Source organism: Canis aureus, chromosome 6 (genome assembly GCF_053574225.1).
Source record: "Canis aureus isolate CA01 chromosome 6, VMU_Caureus_v.1.0, whole genome shotgun sequence".
Lineage (NCBI taxonomy): Eukaryota > Metazoa > Chordata > Mammalia > Carnivora > Canidae > Canis > Canis aureus.
In genome coordinates, this window is record NC_135616.1 from 34,216,677 (window position 1) to 34,234,108 (window position 17,432).

General features: G+C 36.6%; 1 protein-coding gene across 15 annotated transcripts in view; it reads left to right on the forward strand.

Moving 5' to 3' along the window:
• Positions 1 to 17,432, forward strand: part of LOC144315690 (uncharacterized) — a 317,078-nt gene that overhangs the window by 286,974 nt on the left and 12,672 nt on the right. For 13 of the 15 annotated variants that reach the window (XR_013381485.1, XR_013381471.1, XR_013381482.1 and 10 more), the window contains 3 exons: positions 3,473 to 3,696; positions 6,939 to 7,081; positions 8,430 to 8,630. The gene's annotated coding sequence lies outside the window, so the exon portion shown is untranslated. The remainder of the gene's footprint in view (positions 1 to 3,472; positions 3,697 to 6,938; positions 7,082 to 8,429; positions 8,631 to 17,432) is intronic. The other 2 variants (XR_013381467.1, XR_013381468.1) reach the window with 1 other exon arrangement.

The window sequence follows — 17,432 nt, forward strand, 5'->3', positions numbered from 1 at the left end:
GACATGAAACTGTACATAGAAAACCCAAAAGACTCCACCCCAAGATTGCTAGAACTCATACAACAATTTGGCAGTGTGGCAGGATACAAAATCAATTTGGGGTAGAAATCAGTGGCATTTCTTTACAGCAACAATGAAACCGAAGAAAGAGAAATTAAGGAGTCAATCCCATTTACAATTGTACCCAAAAGCATAAGATACCTAGGAATAAACTTAGCCAAAGAGGTAAAGGATCTATACCCTAAAATCTACAGAACACTTCTGAAAGAAACTGAGGAAGACACAACGAGATGGAAAAATATTTCATGCTCATGGATTGAAAGAATTAATATTGTGAAAATGTCAATGTTACCCAGGGCAATTGACACATTTAATGCAATCCCTATGAAAATACCATGGACTTTCTTCAGAGAGTTGGAACAAATCATCTTAAGATTTGTGTGGAATCAGAAAAGACCCCGAATAGCCAGGGGAATATTAAAAAAGAAAACCATAGCTGGGGACATCACAATGCCAGATTTCAGGTTGTACTACAAAGCATGGTTATCAAGACAGTGTGATATTGGCACAAAAACAGACACATAGATCAATGGAACTGAATAAAGAATCCAGAAGTGGACCCTCAACTTCATGGTCAAATAATATTCGACAAAGCAGAAAAGACTCTCCATTGGAAGAAAGACAGTCTCTTCAATAAATGATGCTGGGAAAATAAATTCTGCATGGGACATCCACATGCAGAAGACTGAAACTAGGCCATTATCTTACACCATACACAAAGATAAACTCAGAATGGATGAAAGATCTAATGTGAGACAAGATTCCATCAAAATCCTAGAGGAGAACACAGGCAACACCCTTTTTGAACTTGGCCACAGAAACTTCTTGCAAGATACATCTATGAAGACAAGGGAAACAAAAGCAAAAATGAATTATTGGAACTTCATCTAGATAAAAAGCTTCTGCACAGCAAAAGAAACAGTCAACAAAATTAAAAGACAACCTACAGAATGGGAGAAGATATTTGCAAATGACCTATCAGATAAAGGACTAGTATCCAAGATCTATAAAGAACTTATTAAACTCAACAGAAAAGAAACAAACAACCCAATCATGAAATGGGCAAAAGACATGAACAGAAATCTCACAGAGAAAGACATAGACATGGCCAAAAAGCACATGAGAAAATGCTCTGCATCACTGGCCATCAGAGAAATACAAATCAAAACCACAATTCTCACCCCAGTGAGAATGGTGAAAATTAACAAGACAGGAAACCACAAATGTTGGACAGGTTTTGGAGAAAGGGGAACCCTCTTGCACTGTCGGTGGGAATGTGAACTGGTGCAGCCACTCTGGAAAACTGTGTGGAGGTTCCTCAAAGAGTTAAAAATAGACCTGCCCTACGACCCAATAATTGCACTGCTGGGGATTCACCCCAAAGATACAGATGCAGTGAAACAGCAGGGTACCTACACCCCAATGTTTATAGCATCAATGTCCACAATAGCCAAACTGTGGAAGGAGCCTCGGTGTCCATGGAAAGATGAATGGATAAAGAAGATGTGGTCTATGTGTGCAATGGAATATTACTCAGCCATTAGAAACGACAAATACCCACCATTTGCTTCAACGTGGATGGAACTGGAGGGTATTATGCTGAGTGAAGTAAGTCAATTGGAGAAGGACAAACATTATATGGTCTCATTCATTTGGGGAATATAAAATTTAGTGGAAGGGAATAAAGGGAAAAGAGAGAAAATGAGTGAAAATATTAGTGCAAGTGACAGAACATGAGAGACTCCTAACTCTGGGAAACGAACAAGGGGTAGTGTAAGGGGAGGTGGGCAGGGGGTTGGGGTGACTGGGTGACAGGCACTGAGGGGGGCACATGATGGGATGAGCATTGGGTTTTATGCTATATATTGGCAAATTGAACTCCAATAAAAAAATTTAAAAAAAAATCTTTATTGCAGAAAACACTATTGTTTGAGAGATACCTGCAGGCCCCAGGTACTGTTGCCTTGACCTCCTCCAAATAGTGAAGCCCAGATGCATTGTGGTTAAGTCAAGGAAACAGGGAGTTTTGAAGGGCCTGAACTTAAAAAAAAAAAAAAAAAAAAAAAAAAAATTTTTACTTAATTACTCATGAGAGATGCAGAGAGAGAGGCAGAGACATAGGCAAACTCCCTGTGGGGAGCCCAATGTGGGACTCGATCACAGGACCCCAGGATCGTGACCTGAGCTGGAGGCAGACGCTCAACCACTGAGCCACTTGGATGCCCCAAAGGGTCCGAACTTTAAGGGAATTTACAATGGCTATTTTCAGTTTATTAGGCAGGAACCCAAACTATTGAAAACCATGAGGCATTCCTGTTAAGTTTATAAATATCAAGCTAAAACATATTTATCAAACCAGCGTGTTCTATGTAGTTACTTAGTTTTCTTCACTCTCACTTCATTCTTTCGTGATAGGTGTTTTTTTAAACACATCAAGAGCTGATTAGAAAGACCCTTCTATATGTCGTTAGTACATAATTATCTAAATAATGGGAATTGGAAGACGCTAGGAAAGCTACTATCATGTAGTACTTTTCCGTTGCCTGTAATTCCACTGCTCATAATTTCTTTTTTTCTAAGCATATTCCACTTCCTGCAACATCCTGTTGAAATATGAATGGGGTGATCCAATTAGTAATTAGTTCATCATACTCTTTCATCTAAGGGAAAATGAAACAGAAAAAAAAGTACACTAGCTATCTGAGAGGGGAAGAGGAAGAAGAATTTAATTATATTCAAGGTAAACGTCCTTAAGTTTAGCATTTGCCCATGAAAAGTATGACGCCAACAGTGATACTTTCTGTCAAAAGCCAAAAGGAAAAAAGCATTCCAGCACATAAGAAGCTCACTTTCCAGTAATCACAGACAACCGTTTGTGAGTACACAGAATGTGCCTGATACTGGTCCAAGGGCTGGACCTACAGTTGATGAGGTATAACTCATACCAAGCCTAAGAGAAAGGCACTCAGTTACCCTCATCTGACAGATGATGAAACTGAGTCACAAAGGTGTTAGGTAACTTATTCAGGCCTATTCACCCAGGAGACTGCAGGACTGGAATTTGAGTTTAGAAAAGTCAGAGCTTGAGAAGGAATTCTCTAATTTGGTTAACCCTGGTATTCAAGCAAATAAATTCACACAATCACCATCAAAATGGGAAAAAAAAATTAACTAAGGAAAGTAATTAGGAGTAAAGAGAAAAAGGTTTTCATGTAGTAAAATATTTACAACTAAAAATACTGAGGAATTGCATTCAAATATGAATGGAGTGCAGAAAAATGGATGATTTTTAAATGAGGCCTGAAAATGAAAATAAACCATTGAATATGAAGGCATTAAGTGCACCAAGTCCTGTTCCATGCATTTGACCCACTATTCTTCCTCTTGAAATGTTCTCTCTCCATCTCTCTAGTTCTCCAAATTTGATTTATTTATCAAGATGCAGATGAGAATGTGAACACAAGCCCGCCCCATCATCAGTGTCCTGGTAATGTTAACCAAGCCAAAGAACAGCAGTGTTCCCAGTTATAGAATGAAGGCATGAGACTAGATGGAGAGTGGCAGATTGAATAACAACCCTTCTCCTTGGCAAACAGAACCCCGCTTTTTGTCCAGGGCTAATATGCTCAGGGCCAGGTGAGATGACTTTTTTCCCAGATGCCTTGGTAGATAAGGAAGGCCATGAGACGCGATTATAGTCAATGATATATAAACAGGTGTCTGCTGGATGTTCTAGATATGATTTCTTTCTTTTTTTTTTTTTTTTTTTTGCTTTTTTTGTCACTTTTATTGAAAGAGACGTTTCTTTTCTTTTTTTTTAAGATTTTATTTATCCATTCATGAGAGACAGAGAGACAGAGACACAGGCAGAGGGAGAAGCAGGCTCCAAACAGGGAGCCTGACTTGGGACTCGATCCCGGGACCCCAGGACCACGCCCTAGGCTGAAGGCAGCGCTAAACCGCCAAGCCACCTGGGCTGCCCGAAAAAGACATTTCTGTATGGCATTGCTGCTCAGCCCCTTTCACATTTTCAGGGCAGATGTTATAATTCCAGTTGCGGCAGCCATGTTTGACAGTGAGGAAACAACAACAACAACGTGTTGACAATTGCAAAAATAAAACAAAGACCTTGCGTTGCTGATGGAACTGTTGAACATCTAAATCGATTCCAGCAGTATTTCGGGCTTATTTGCAAAGGGGAAAGATTACTTCCCTTTTAAAGTTATTTGGGCCATATTTAATGTTAGTAGTAACAGAGGTATTTCTAGCTTGTATTTTCAGGGATTTTCAGACTGGATTGAGGAAAGCTCTGAGGCTCCCAAGAAATGTCCTTAAAATGTTGTGCAGAGGATGATTTGGGGGCACTTGGAATCTTACCCTTTCCCCTAACTTCACTCATGATTATTCTACTTTGTAATAGTTACATGTTACATTTATGTATAAGAGTTTTCCTAAAGATACAGTTCACTTACTAGAAAATGTTTGAAATCATTTGTCTGGCATTAATGTCTTACTTCCCTCCCAGCTTTAAAATCCCAATTTCTGAATTCTTTCTTGAAACTTTCCCTAATATCACTCAAAGTGATATTTATTTCTGACATGTCAGAGGACTTATTTTCTATATTATTGTATGATAGTTTATTCTGACAATTTAGCATTTACAGTATAATTGATGCATAATGCATGGCACATGTTCATTTGTATTAGTCTTGTCTATAGGTATTGTCAATTAAAAACCATAGAGTTTGAAGTAGTTTGAGGAATGCAGTCAGAGTCCTGTGTATGTACATATATAGCAGGGGTCCAGCGTGTATATATATTCATTTGGATTATATGCCATCCAACAGCCTCTGATTCTTGGGACCTGCACATCAGAGATTTCAGGTTATATTATTCATCACATTCAGTGGAGGAAAATTACAAACATTTCCTACCCTCAAGACCTCATCATAAAGTTGTTTTGTTTTTTTTTTTTTGAAGAAAAAGACCTCCCTACAATCATTTTTTTAATATTTTATTTATTTATTCATGAGAGACACAGAGATCGGCAGAGACACAGGCAGAGGGAGAAGCAGGCTCCATGCAGGGAGCCCAACGTGAGGCTCGATCCCGGGACTCCAGGATCACACCCTGGGCTGAAGGCAGACGCTCACTGCTGAGCCACCCAGGCGTCCCCCTACATCATTTTTATCTGGATTTTCCCAATTTCTCTAGTCCGACCTTGCATTTATTCCTGATGCAAGGAAAGTTACGGGCATGGAGTTACTAGAATTATTCCAGCATAAGAAGAGTTATTTTTTCAGGTTGCAGAATTAATGTGTCATTTTTTCTTTATAGCTTCTGACTTGATTTCTATTAATGTTGCTGATCATTAGTTTCACAAAGAAATTCATCCGAATGAGTTAGTGGTTTTCTACCTTTATGCTGATAGCACAAAAGGCTAGATAGGTAATGTCAGAGTATCTGTAAGAGGCAAATAAAGAGATCGATACACTATGTAAATAGCTTTCACAGAGCATTTTATTTTATTTTTTTCTTTTATTGCTGAGTTGGTAGAAGCACGACTGTGGGTCATAGGCAAGCACAACAACGCTTCTCAGAAATGAGATGATCAATGACAGCATTTTAGAAAAGATGCTCAATCAGTAGCAGGAGAAGCCTCCTATTTTGGAGTTCAAACTTCTATTCATGTGTGTACTTGAGGAATATTGATGGCATGCCTTTTATGTGACAACTTTGCTTGGCACTGAGGAAATGAAGATTTACAAGACAGTTCCTGCCCTCTAAAAACATGCAAGGAAAATAAGAAAAAGATAAAACCTTTCTTGAGGTAATATGTGTCTAGCATGTTATGCCACAAGAGAGAAGCTTAATAAAAAAAAAAAATAGCTAAGATGATTAGTGGCCTAAATAGGCGCCTCACTCCCTGAAGTTCACAGATGCACTCAAGCCTCCTTTCAAAGTATATGTGTTAATTATGTCAAAGGCCCAACAAGTGAGTAACTTGTTTCTTAGGCTTTTGGAAGTCAAAAGAGACTAGTTACACAGAACGGGGAGGCTGAACATGAAATGGGCAACTGAGGAACTGATAACAATGGGGGGAGTCACAAAAGTCATTGGCAGCCCACATGCCATGACAACAGACACCCACAAAAACTATATCATTCAGAAGCTTTTCAATGTGGGGCAAACAGAACTGCATAGCTGGGGAGACTGCAAAGTAGACTAAAGGGGCGTCCATAATAGAGAAGAGTCAACTAGTATTTGAGGGCTTTTTTTCACATGTTTATTTCATTTATTCCTCACAAAGACCCTGCTAAAGTAACTCGTTCTAGTTAACAAATGAGGAGATGAAGTCTCTAACTAATCAAGGAACATATTCAACATGAATCATGAATATGAAGTTCAAGATGTTAAATTAATTTAAATATCTAATTTTGATTGCATCTTTGAGTTTCAGAGCTGCTTGGGAACCACTCCGTTGAGGGGATTCATGATTATAAATCTGTAAATGGCATTTAAGAGTTTCCTAATCCTCTAATTTTATTAGAGGTAGATAGTTCTAATTCGGAGAATAGTTAACATGGACAAATTAAAATATGTAAAGAAACCAAGAACTTTTTTCAAGAACAGCATGTTGAATGTGCTGCTGATCTTCTCAAGGACAGAAAAACCTACTAATTTCACCCTAGATCCTTAAGGATCAGCAAAATTCCAAGTAAAAATTTAATACTCAATCAGCATGATTTAGAAATGGCTGATTACTGTACATTATGGTTTTTGTTTGTTGAATTGTCCCCACACCCAGTGATCATAGTAGATTTTTTTCCTTCTCTTTTGTTTATGTTCCTCAACTCCTCCTTTTTTTTTCTCTTTAGAGGGATCATAATGACAATATCTCCATGCCCTATCCATCAGAGCAGTCATAGACAAACACTCTTTGTCCCAAATGGCTTTCCGGGACCAGAACACCCTGCATGGTGAAATCAGAAAGTGAGGAATCCACATATCTCATGCGATGGTAAATAACCATTAGGTATTTTCTTTGCACCCATTCTTTTAAAAAGTTATACCAAATAGTTCATCTCAGTGCTTTACATGATGTGGTGAAATGGCTCTTTCTAGAAAATCCATTTTTTAATGGTCCAATTTTATTGCACATTGAAATTCAAGTTAACTTTATTGTGTTTTGATCTTCTTTATTTTCACTCAGCATCTACTTTATTTCTGAATGTCTTCCAATGGTATGTGAATGAGTATATACTTTATAGGAGTGACCTAAAAGCCTATAGAAGGAGGCAGAGGACCCCACATATCCTATTGATGTATTTGTCTTTACAGCTAAGAGCATGGGATATGGGGGTGAGAGCAACCTATGCTATTCATAAGCTTAAGGCCTTGGACATTTTGCTTTACATTCCCAGGTGTCAGGCTTTTCATTTATGGAAAGGGAATACTTACTTACTTCACAGACTGACTGTAAGATTACATAGCATAACTTACTTAAAGCAGATACTGAACCCCCAGTAAAAGGGTATTATTAATTATATCCTAATTTTTATTATCTAACGCAGTGTTTAAATAATAAAGGACTCAAAGCCTTATTGATGATGATGAAATCGCAAAAGATAATAAAACTCCATTCCTTGATCTTTTCTGTATTAACTAGTAGTCCTCACAGTCCCAGTTCCCCAGAAAATTCCACATTCGCTTTTGGGTTCTGGGTGATCCAGTTGGCTCTCTATTACACAGTGATGACATAATTCAGATTATTTCATGTTTCTTCATTTCACATTCCAGTCTTCTGGCACTCTCAACTGCTCTGTGCCCTCCTGAAATCAATAAAGTGGCCACTGAAGGACCCTGCAAGGAGTCCTTCCCATATGGCAAGTGTAAAAAAGATGTTGGTCTTATAATAAAACAGAACAAAAACATGCATTTGAGTTTTAGCTCTGCCATAAGCTGGCTCTGTAACTGTAGGTAAAACCAGTAGCTTTTCTGTGTCTTAGTTTACATAACTGCAAAATGGGGTAAACATTCCTGCTTTCCTTGCAAGAAATTTGTAAAGATTAAATGCAGTAAATATTTTTGTGCATATGAAATACTTTTGACATCTATAATAATGTCCATGTATTAGGCATTCTATTAGATACATGCTCTAGATTATGCCCTTTGTGAATACCCTTGTTTTAAATGATTTGATTCTATGTGCACTTCCTCAGTGCACATAGATGGCTTAATTATTTTCAACTCTCACATTAACTAGCTAAAGTTGCTAGTAATGTTACTTAGTACTTACCTGATAGAAGATATTTTTTTAAGATTTATTTATTTATTTATTTATTTATTTATTTATTTATTTATTTTAGAGAGAGAAAGAGAATGCACAAGCAAGGGAAGGGGCAAAGGAAGAGAAATTCAAGCAGACTCCCTGTTGATTGTAGAGCCCCAGTTGGGATTTGATCCCATAACCCTGAGATCATGACCTGAGTTGAAAGCAAGATTTGGATGCCTAACCGAATGAGCCACCCAGCTGCCCCTACATGATAAAAGATATTAACACAACCGAGGTAAAATATTTGGATTTTGATAGAAGACTTCAAGGTACAAAATGTTAAAACTATTGGGAGTGGATCTAGTGAAAAAAAAAAAAAAAGAGTTGCCTCTGAGCTCAAATGGAAAACTCTAGGAGATATATTTGACACAGGCCAGATTTCTAGTGTTATAGCAGTTTTGTTGTAAGCTTCCTATAGATAGGGGTGACCCTCTGATTGGGTATAAAGCCTAAATCCTCTTCCCTTGCATTAAACCTTGCATCTCATTCTGTATCTATCAATGGGAGAAAGCAGCTTTTGATTTCACCATTGTTTATTGTATGATAAATGAAGTAAGAGACACAATGCATCATGAAGCAGTGGGGATGAGTTGAATTCAAGTCTGATATAGACACAGAAATTAAGAAAAAAAAATTAGCTGTTTGGTATATGGCACCTTAGGGAACAAGTTAATTGAAGTGTGTCTGGATGTAGCTTCATCAGCCACTAGGGGTCAGAATTACACAGCACTCTCCCAGAACAAGGACCACTGGTAGGCCAAAAAGGAGGGACTAGAAATCCCCATTTGGAAATGGTTTTGAGCATTGTGTGCAGAGAGTACCCTGAAAAAAGCATTTGCCATATGCCTGCCAGGTCTAATTATATGTTAAAGGCTAAGAACATGCAATTGGCATATAGACTTGCTCAGCCTATTTTTCCAGCTTTATTTTTTCATTTCCCTCATAAGATACCGCTTGGAACTAGATTTGAAAGAGACTCTCCCTGACTTTAGGGGTCAGATTTCTGACAGCCACCATGGCAAGACAATTTGACATTGAAGAATTCAAAATCTTCTGGAGAAAATGGGATTAAGAGGGGCAATATGTATGGTTAACCTATGGAAAACTGTAATAAATACACCCATCTTTCCAAAATCAAAATAATAAAACAGCATAGTAAAAAAAAATTTAAGATAGGAAAATGTGAATGGTCTTTTATATATTTTAGAAGAATGATGGATAGAACAGTATACATTTCTAACTACTATCTCTTAGCTCGTTAGAACCTTTTCCTGATCGCTCTACAATTTCAAAGAGGTCCATGTAATTGTTTTCATTCGTGGCAAATAGTAAGATGCTAAGACATAAGAAATGTCTGTCTGCCTGATACTCCGTGTTTTCTGGTTTGATTACTGGAGAGGTTCTGCCTCAGTCCCTCAAGTCCCACTGTGGGCCCTCTGGGTTTCCTCTGTTATGTCCTCCATGTTGGTGCACCTATCTCTCTCCTCACAGGAACTAGTCACAGAGAACACTTGTAAGACCTAAATTCATGCCTCTCATTTTCTTTTCCTTTTCAAAGCTTTTTTTTGTGGAAATTCAATTTTTTTGACATTTGCTTTACCTTCCTTTTCTATTAGTAACTAGCAGTCTCCTTGTTCTCTGACTATACTCAAATCAATCACATTTTGCAGATACTGGAACAGAAGATTACACAGTTGCCAAAAAGTTTTTCAGACATAAATTCGTATAAGCAGTTTGCTAGAACTTGTGGTTGGGTATATATATGTACAAAAATATATGTAAAAACAATGCAGAAGTACAGAGGCATAAAAAAGTATGTCATTCTGGAAAGAACAACATAACATTCAGGGCATAGCAGGGTTTTTTGTTTTGGGTTTTTTTTTTTTAAAGATTTTATTAATTTATTTGAGAAACAGAGAGAGAGTGTGCAGAGGGAGAGGGAGAAGCAGACTCCCCTCTGAGGAGGGAGCCCTATGTGGGACCTGATCCCAGGACCCCGAGATCATAACATGAGCCAAAGGCTGATACTTAACTGACTGAGCCACCCAGGCACCCCTGCAAGGCAGATTTATAGAGAAGTAGAGAGAGAGAAGGCTTGTAGTATAGACCACAAACTCCATCTGCTCTTTTAACTGCCAGTGATCTCTGTAACTTTCTAGGAAATGGGGATTGTGTTGCACAACCCCACTCCCAGGAAGGCAATTTCACCAGGTGCACCTGTGGATGACCTGGGGAGGGCAGTATAGATGTGTGTGTGTGTGTGTGTGTATTTCTCATTTCTGATTGTTTTTGTATAACTTTAAACATAGTAATCATAATTCTAAACTAGAAAATATGAACTGGAAAATTGATTTAAAGCATTTGCATTCTCTTTGGACAAAGATAAAGCATCACAGAACCAACCAACACAAACAGGAGCTACATTTTTACAGATATATAGGCAGTGAGGGGCCCTGGTATAGGCACAGAAGGTAGCAGGTGGGAGTAACTGGTAAATAGCTTATGTTTAAAAATCCATAGAAGAAAAATAATCTGAAATGTACTAAGACAAAGAAAAAAATCCTAAAAAAGAAAAAAAACCTAATGAGAAGAATTGGATTGAATATGAAGGCAATTTATAAAACAAGAAATACTGAGGCCAGTATTGGAAAGAAACGACTTCAGCGATAATTGATAAATGAAAATTAGAACAGCATTTAAGGGGCACCTGGGTGGCTCAGCAGTTGAGCGTCTGCCTTTGGCTCATGTCACAATGCCGGGATCCTGGGATCAAGTCCCACATCGGGCTCCCCACAGGGAGCCTGCCTCTCCCTCTGCCTGTGTCTCTGCCTCTCTCTCTCTCTCTGTGTCTCTCATGAATAAATAAATAAAATCTTTAAAAAAATAGAGTAATTAAATATGACATTAATGATTTTGTATGATTTAATTTACACCACAAATAAATGCCCATCCAAAATAGTATGCTCTATAGTTCTTCCCTAAAGGTAACCACCTTTTCAAGTATGGAATTTATTCCTCTGGACTTTAATCTATAAACAACACCATATATATATATATACACACACACATCTGCATATATATATGCACATCTGCATATCATTGACATCTGTGGATTTGTGGTGATAGTGACTATTCTGATTTTTTCCCAAAGGAAAAGCCTTTGTTTTTTTCTCTTACACATCATAGAGATTTTTTCTTAAGATTTTTTCTTTTTACATGAGCACATGCAAATATTTTATGTTTTCTAAAATTACAAAGCACAGATGCACCTATAATTTAATTAGCTATTCTTTTATTGATAGATATTTAGGATCTCTATAATATTTCATGATAATGTGATGATGAAATGATTTTCACACATTACCATTTGAGATAAAATCTTCACCCTTAAGATTGTCAATAAAAGTAAGTACCTGATAATATCTGGCATTGGATGGACATAGGCAAATAAATATCTTCTCACATCACTACTAGTGGGAAAATAATTGGCAGAAACCTCTTTTGAGGGCAATTTGGCAACATCTAGAGAAAAAAAAAGAAACTTGGAAGGAAACACACCAAACTCTTAACTGAGATTATTTCTGGGAAGAGGAGTTAGATTACAGGAGATGGAGTAATTTAGAAAGAATTTAACATTTTATTCTATGTAATGCCATATTGTTTAAATTTTTACAACAATTTGTATCCCTTTGCAAATAAAATAAGATAAAAAAGAAGAAAATTCTATGATCAAATACTCTTTTCCTATACTATCATATATTTTCTTTTACTCTTGAAAATTTACAAAGCTCATTAGCACATTTCACATCTGAGAAGCCCCAAGTTATTCAAATTTTGTATAATTTATTCAAATACCTCCTATTAATCTGCCCATAATTAAGTATTCCTATAAAACACTTTAGAAAACCATGCTGATTGTTGGAGAATATCTATGAAGAAGAGTTCTTCCCACATACCAAATTGTTCAAAATTGATCAGTCTCAAGGTTTCCGTGAATATCAGTCCATGCCTATAGAGTCAAGGGCAAACAACCTCTAGGGGCAAATGACACTTCCCAGGTTGGCTTCGGTAATTAACTCTGTGCTTGATGAACCTTGTGTTTTAGGGCAGTGCCTACTCTTAAACACAAATGTGTGGTCTCTACAGGAGTCCAGCACAATGAAAACCACTTATGCTTAAATGTGGCATGAGTGTAAGGTTTTAAGCATTAGCAAGATACAGTACAGTTTCTTCATTTTCTCAAACTACAGCTCCTTTCAGTTCGTCTCCCATACCTCAGCTGCTGACATTCAAATTGACTTTTCGCATTTATAATAGCAGTTTCTGTCTTGTTTTTACCATTGTCCACTGAGACCACTGCTGTGATTTTCTGCTGATGCACAAGATAGAAGAAAGCGTCTGGGAAAATGCACCACTTATTCCAGTCATTTTGCTAAAGGACACTCAAGTGTGGGCAAAGTCGTCAGAGAAAATGACAGAGCTGCACGCTGCTGTCAGGAATTGCTTCCTCATCAGTGGCTCAATTTTCAGAAGTGAGACCAAAAACTCATGAGCTCTCCAGCTTTCAGAAAAGAAAGAAGTGAAGTATATGACATCTAAACTAAAGGAATGAGCCAGATTACAAAATAATAATAATAATAACAAAAAGGAAAGAGAAGAAAGAAAAAGAAAGAAAGAAAGAAAGAAAGAAAGAAAGAAAGAAAGAAAGAAAGAAAAAGGAAAGAAAGAAAGAAAGAAAGAAAGAAAGAAAGAAAGAAAGAAAGCCAGCCTCAGTAATGCAGATCCCTGGGCAGAAACACCAGTTTTGAAGGACAATATATTTTTTTAATAATAAATTTATTTTGTATTGGTGTTCAATTTGTCAACATACAGAATAACACCCAGTGCTCATCCCGTCAAGTGCCCACCTCAGTGCCCGCCACCCAGTCACCCCCACCCCCCGCCCACCTCCCCTTCCACCACCCCTAGTTCGTTTCCCAGAGTTAGGAGTCTTCCATGTTCTGTCTCCTTGAAGGACAATATTAAACTTGATTCAAATGTAACTCAATGACACTGAAATGTCTTCTGTGAATTTTTTGTTCTGCATATTCCAGGCAATGAGAGAAGGCAAAAAACCAAGGTGGAGGGTTCAGAAGAGGAAAAGAATAAGAGCCATGATTTCAACAATGAGTAGTTTGTAACCCAGGAGACAAAACTAACAAAAAGAGAGAGAGAGTGAAAGGGGGAAGGGGAATGTACTTCCATATTTTTCAAAATATGTTCCATTAAATAACAGTTTCTTAGATGCTAATAGGTATTTATTTTGAAAAAAAAAAAAAAAACCACAACAACCCAGAATCAATTAAAAAAAGACTCAGGTCAATTAAATGTCAAGCTTCTCAGGACCTATATTATGTAAATATGTTTCCTGACTTCCCAAGAGGGAGATTTGAAATTTGCTGCATTTGAGAATGGAAATCGTTTGTATTGACAGTGGGTCTATTAACATTGGGTAACTATACTTTTGAGAATCTAGTTAAAAGACATCAGAGGTCTCTAGTTCTATGTCTGCTGCTGTCTAGTTAGTAGGACTTTGGACAATTTTCCATCCTTCCCTGACTTAACTTTAGTCTTAGCATCTGTAAAATAATAAACCTTCCCAAGATGGCCCTATTATCCTATGATTCAAACATGATAGTACATGCCCAGACCATCACAGGTGTAGCACAAGCTAGAATCTTACCTTATTGATTAGGTAATACCTTCTTAGACCACACCTTCTGAGAGAGTTATAAGGTCATTGGAAACAAACACACAAACCTTGGTTCTGAAGGCCTTTTGGATTTAATAGAATAATTCAAGTTTGTTATTTAGGGGCCATTAAAACTTTCTACTTGTAGTGGTCAGAAGTCCCTGGCTAACTATCCAGTAACCTATAGGTCACTACTGAGACCAAGTAGACCTCCTAAATCCATGAGGCCCCTTTCTGTGAGGGCATTACATTTTTCCTCATCCTACTGGGAAATATCAACATTAAAACATTTGGGACTTTGGGCAGCCTGGGTGGCTCAGTGGTTTAGCGCCGCCTTCCACCCTGGGTGTGAACCTGGAGACCAGGGATCAAGTCCCACATCAGGCTCCCTGCATGGAGCCTGCTTCTCCCTCTGCCTGTGTCTCTGCCTCTCCCTCTCTCTGTGTGTCTCTCATGAATAAATAAATAAAATCTTAAAAAAAAAATCATTTGGGACTTCATGTTTCAGCTTCAGTATTTACAAATTACAAACATTTGGGCCATTAAACACATTTTAAATTTAAAAGAGTAGAAATCATACAAAGCATGTACTTCTACTATAATAAAATGAAACAGAACGTTAATAACAGAAAAATACCTAGAAAATAACTAGATATTTGGAAATTAAAAACATATTTCTAAATAACATATGGATCAAAGAAGTCTCAAGATAAACTGAAAATATTACTCATCAAAAGCTGCGAGTTACAGCCAAAACAGTGCTTTAAGGGAAATTTATAGCATTGAATGCATATGTCAGGAAAGAAGAAAGCTCTAAAATAGAATCAATAATATAAGATTCCATTTTAGAGAATTAGAGAAAATGAGTAATTTAAGCCTGAAGCAAGTAGAAGGAAGAACTAATAAATTTAGAGCATAAATCAATAATCCTGAAAACCAGGAAACAATAGAGAAAATCAACAAAAGCAAAAACTAATCTAATGAAAAGGTCAATGGATTTGATAAAATTGTATGGATAAATAGATTTGGGGGTTAGGCCAAACAAAACAAAATTTACACTATTCATAAACTTCACAAAAACCTTATAGAATAAGGCTTATAATTATTTCCTATAACTTCAGATAATGTAATGGGGATTATATGGTTAAACAGATTGTTCTATAGTACATATCAAAGGAAGAAACAACTTTAAAAGATGAAGAAGCCAAATATAATTTCATACAGGGGGCAGGCATTTGCTACATTGTAAAGGCCAGTCACACATACAATGAAGAAAAATTTTTACGCCTGCTCTTTTGCCCAAGAGATTTTTTTCCTTGTGGTGTTTTTCTTAGTATTGAGTACTGTTTATATTCCATTTGTAATCATGTAATTTAAATATGAGTTTTTAATAGTGGTGTGGTCCCCTGGGGTCATACAATGCCTAACAGAGAACAGGCACAGATAACTCTTAAGAGAGATCAACTATGTAAATCCAGGTAACATTCATGCATTTTGGACTGCAAACAATTGAAATCAATAAAAGCTAAGTTAGGAATTTAAGGTAATAAGTGATGTGGTAAAAGGCAGTTCATAGGATCTTGAGGAGGTTGACAATTAGGCTTGGCATCTACTCTCTCAGGATAAACATGAAGTCATGCCACAGAGTTAGAAGCCACTGAATGCACAAACCACATCTTATCTCTACCTCCATCAAAATGGAGTCGTCAGTCTATTTTCTCCTTTTCAAATCTGGCATCTGGGTCTTGAGAAGGTATGTCACATAAACAGACATACAGCATGGCATGTACCCATATTCTAGCGGCAAAAGAGGATGGAACAGTGAGTATCAGGCAGATTCAGTCTCTGAAATGGGATGCATGCTCAGCTGCTTCAACTGGAGAAATTCCCTTTCCAAACATAGGAATGGAGAGGAGGTGTTTCAAGCCCAATAGTATTGCAAATGCCATTACAATTCTAATATTTTTAAGAGTATCATTATTTTTAAAAGGAGTTTAAATCAGATACTTATATCATGTTGAAGCTAAAAAGAACACCTATGATAATCAAAGATGGCAAATTTTATATATAAAATTTATATATATTTAGTAAATATATATATAATATATACAAAATATATATAAGTATATATTTACTAAATATATCTATTCTGTGTATATCATATATAGACATATATATACATGAACTGTTGTTAAATGTGTATATGTACATATGTGTATACATGCATGCCACCAGTCTGACAGAGCCCCTTGCAGATAGAGCTAATTGATACTGAATTTTTTTTCTGCCCAGCCCAGATATAATCCTTATGATTACTATGATACAAGTACCTAATCCTAATCAATCAGAGTTGACATTTAAGATAAAATCTACTTGCTAGCATAAAACCACATTATTGTACAAATGAGAAATCAGAGATTGAAAGGTCTTCTTAAGTTACTTATCAAGACAGATAGTTAATGGGAAACTCAGGGCTAATGGCTAATAGCTAACATTTATCTGGCTTCTCAATCTACCAGTCACTATTCTGAATGTTTTATGTGTAATAATGCATTTAATCCTCATAACAACCATGTAAGATAAGCATTATTATAATTCTCATTTCATGAATATGATGACTGAAGCACAGAGAAGTGATTTATAGATTCAAGATTGGAATCCAGATAATCAAGATCCAAAATCCATGCTTTTCACCATGATGCTAAACTTCTCACAAAACCTCAAAGTAGAAATTATGGCCTTAAAAACAACTCTTATCATCTAAAAATTCTCTTGTACACTCAGAATTTTCTTATAGTATTTCTTGGGTACTAAATAAGTTTCTTAATCCTCTAATATTTTTCAAAACTTCTGCTAATAAACACTCAATCACTAGAAGTCCCTTTTCACAAGAACCCCAAGTGATTTGTTCACCATTCACAGGCTGTTGAGTATAATAAAAATAATAATGGCATGGTTTTTTTTCTTCGCCTTTGAATCAACAAGACATTTTTTCTCCTTTAAAAACTTACTCTCATGTTAATAAAAGAAGAAAAAATATTTCAAGGCACAGAATGGTGACTTGTATTAATTTTGGTCATTAGTTTTTAATTTGTAAAACAAAATTAGAAGGTATGCTTCTAAAATGCTTTCACATTCTGCAAACAACCTCTTAGTAAAAAGATTTTTCAAATAATTTATTTGAGAATATTCAAAACATTTAGTCAAAATAAATATCCAGAATGAGTGTAGGATACAGGGACAATTTCAAAAATGGCACAAGATCCTTCTAAGTATTGAGGACAGTAGTGATCAGCACAGACTTAT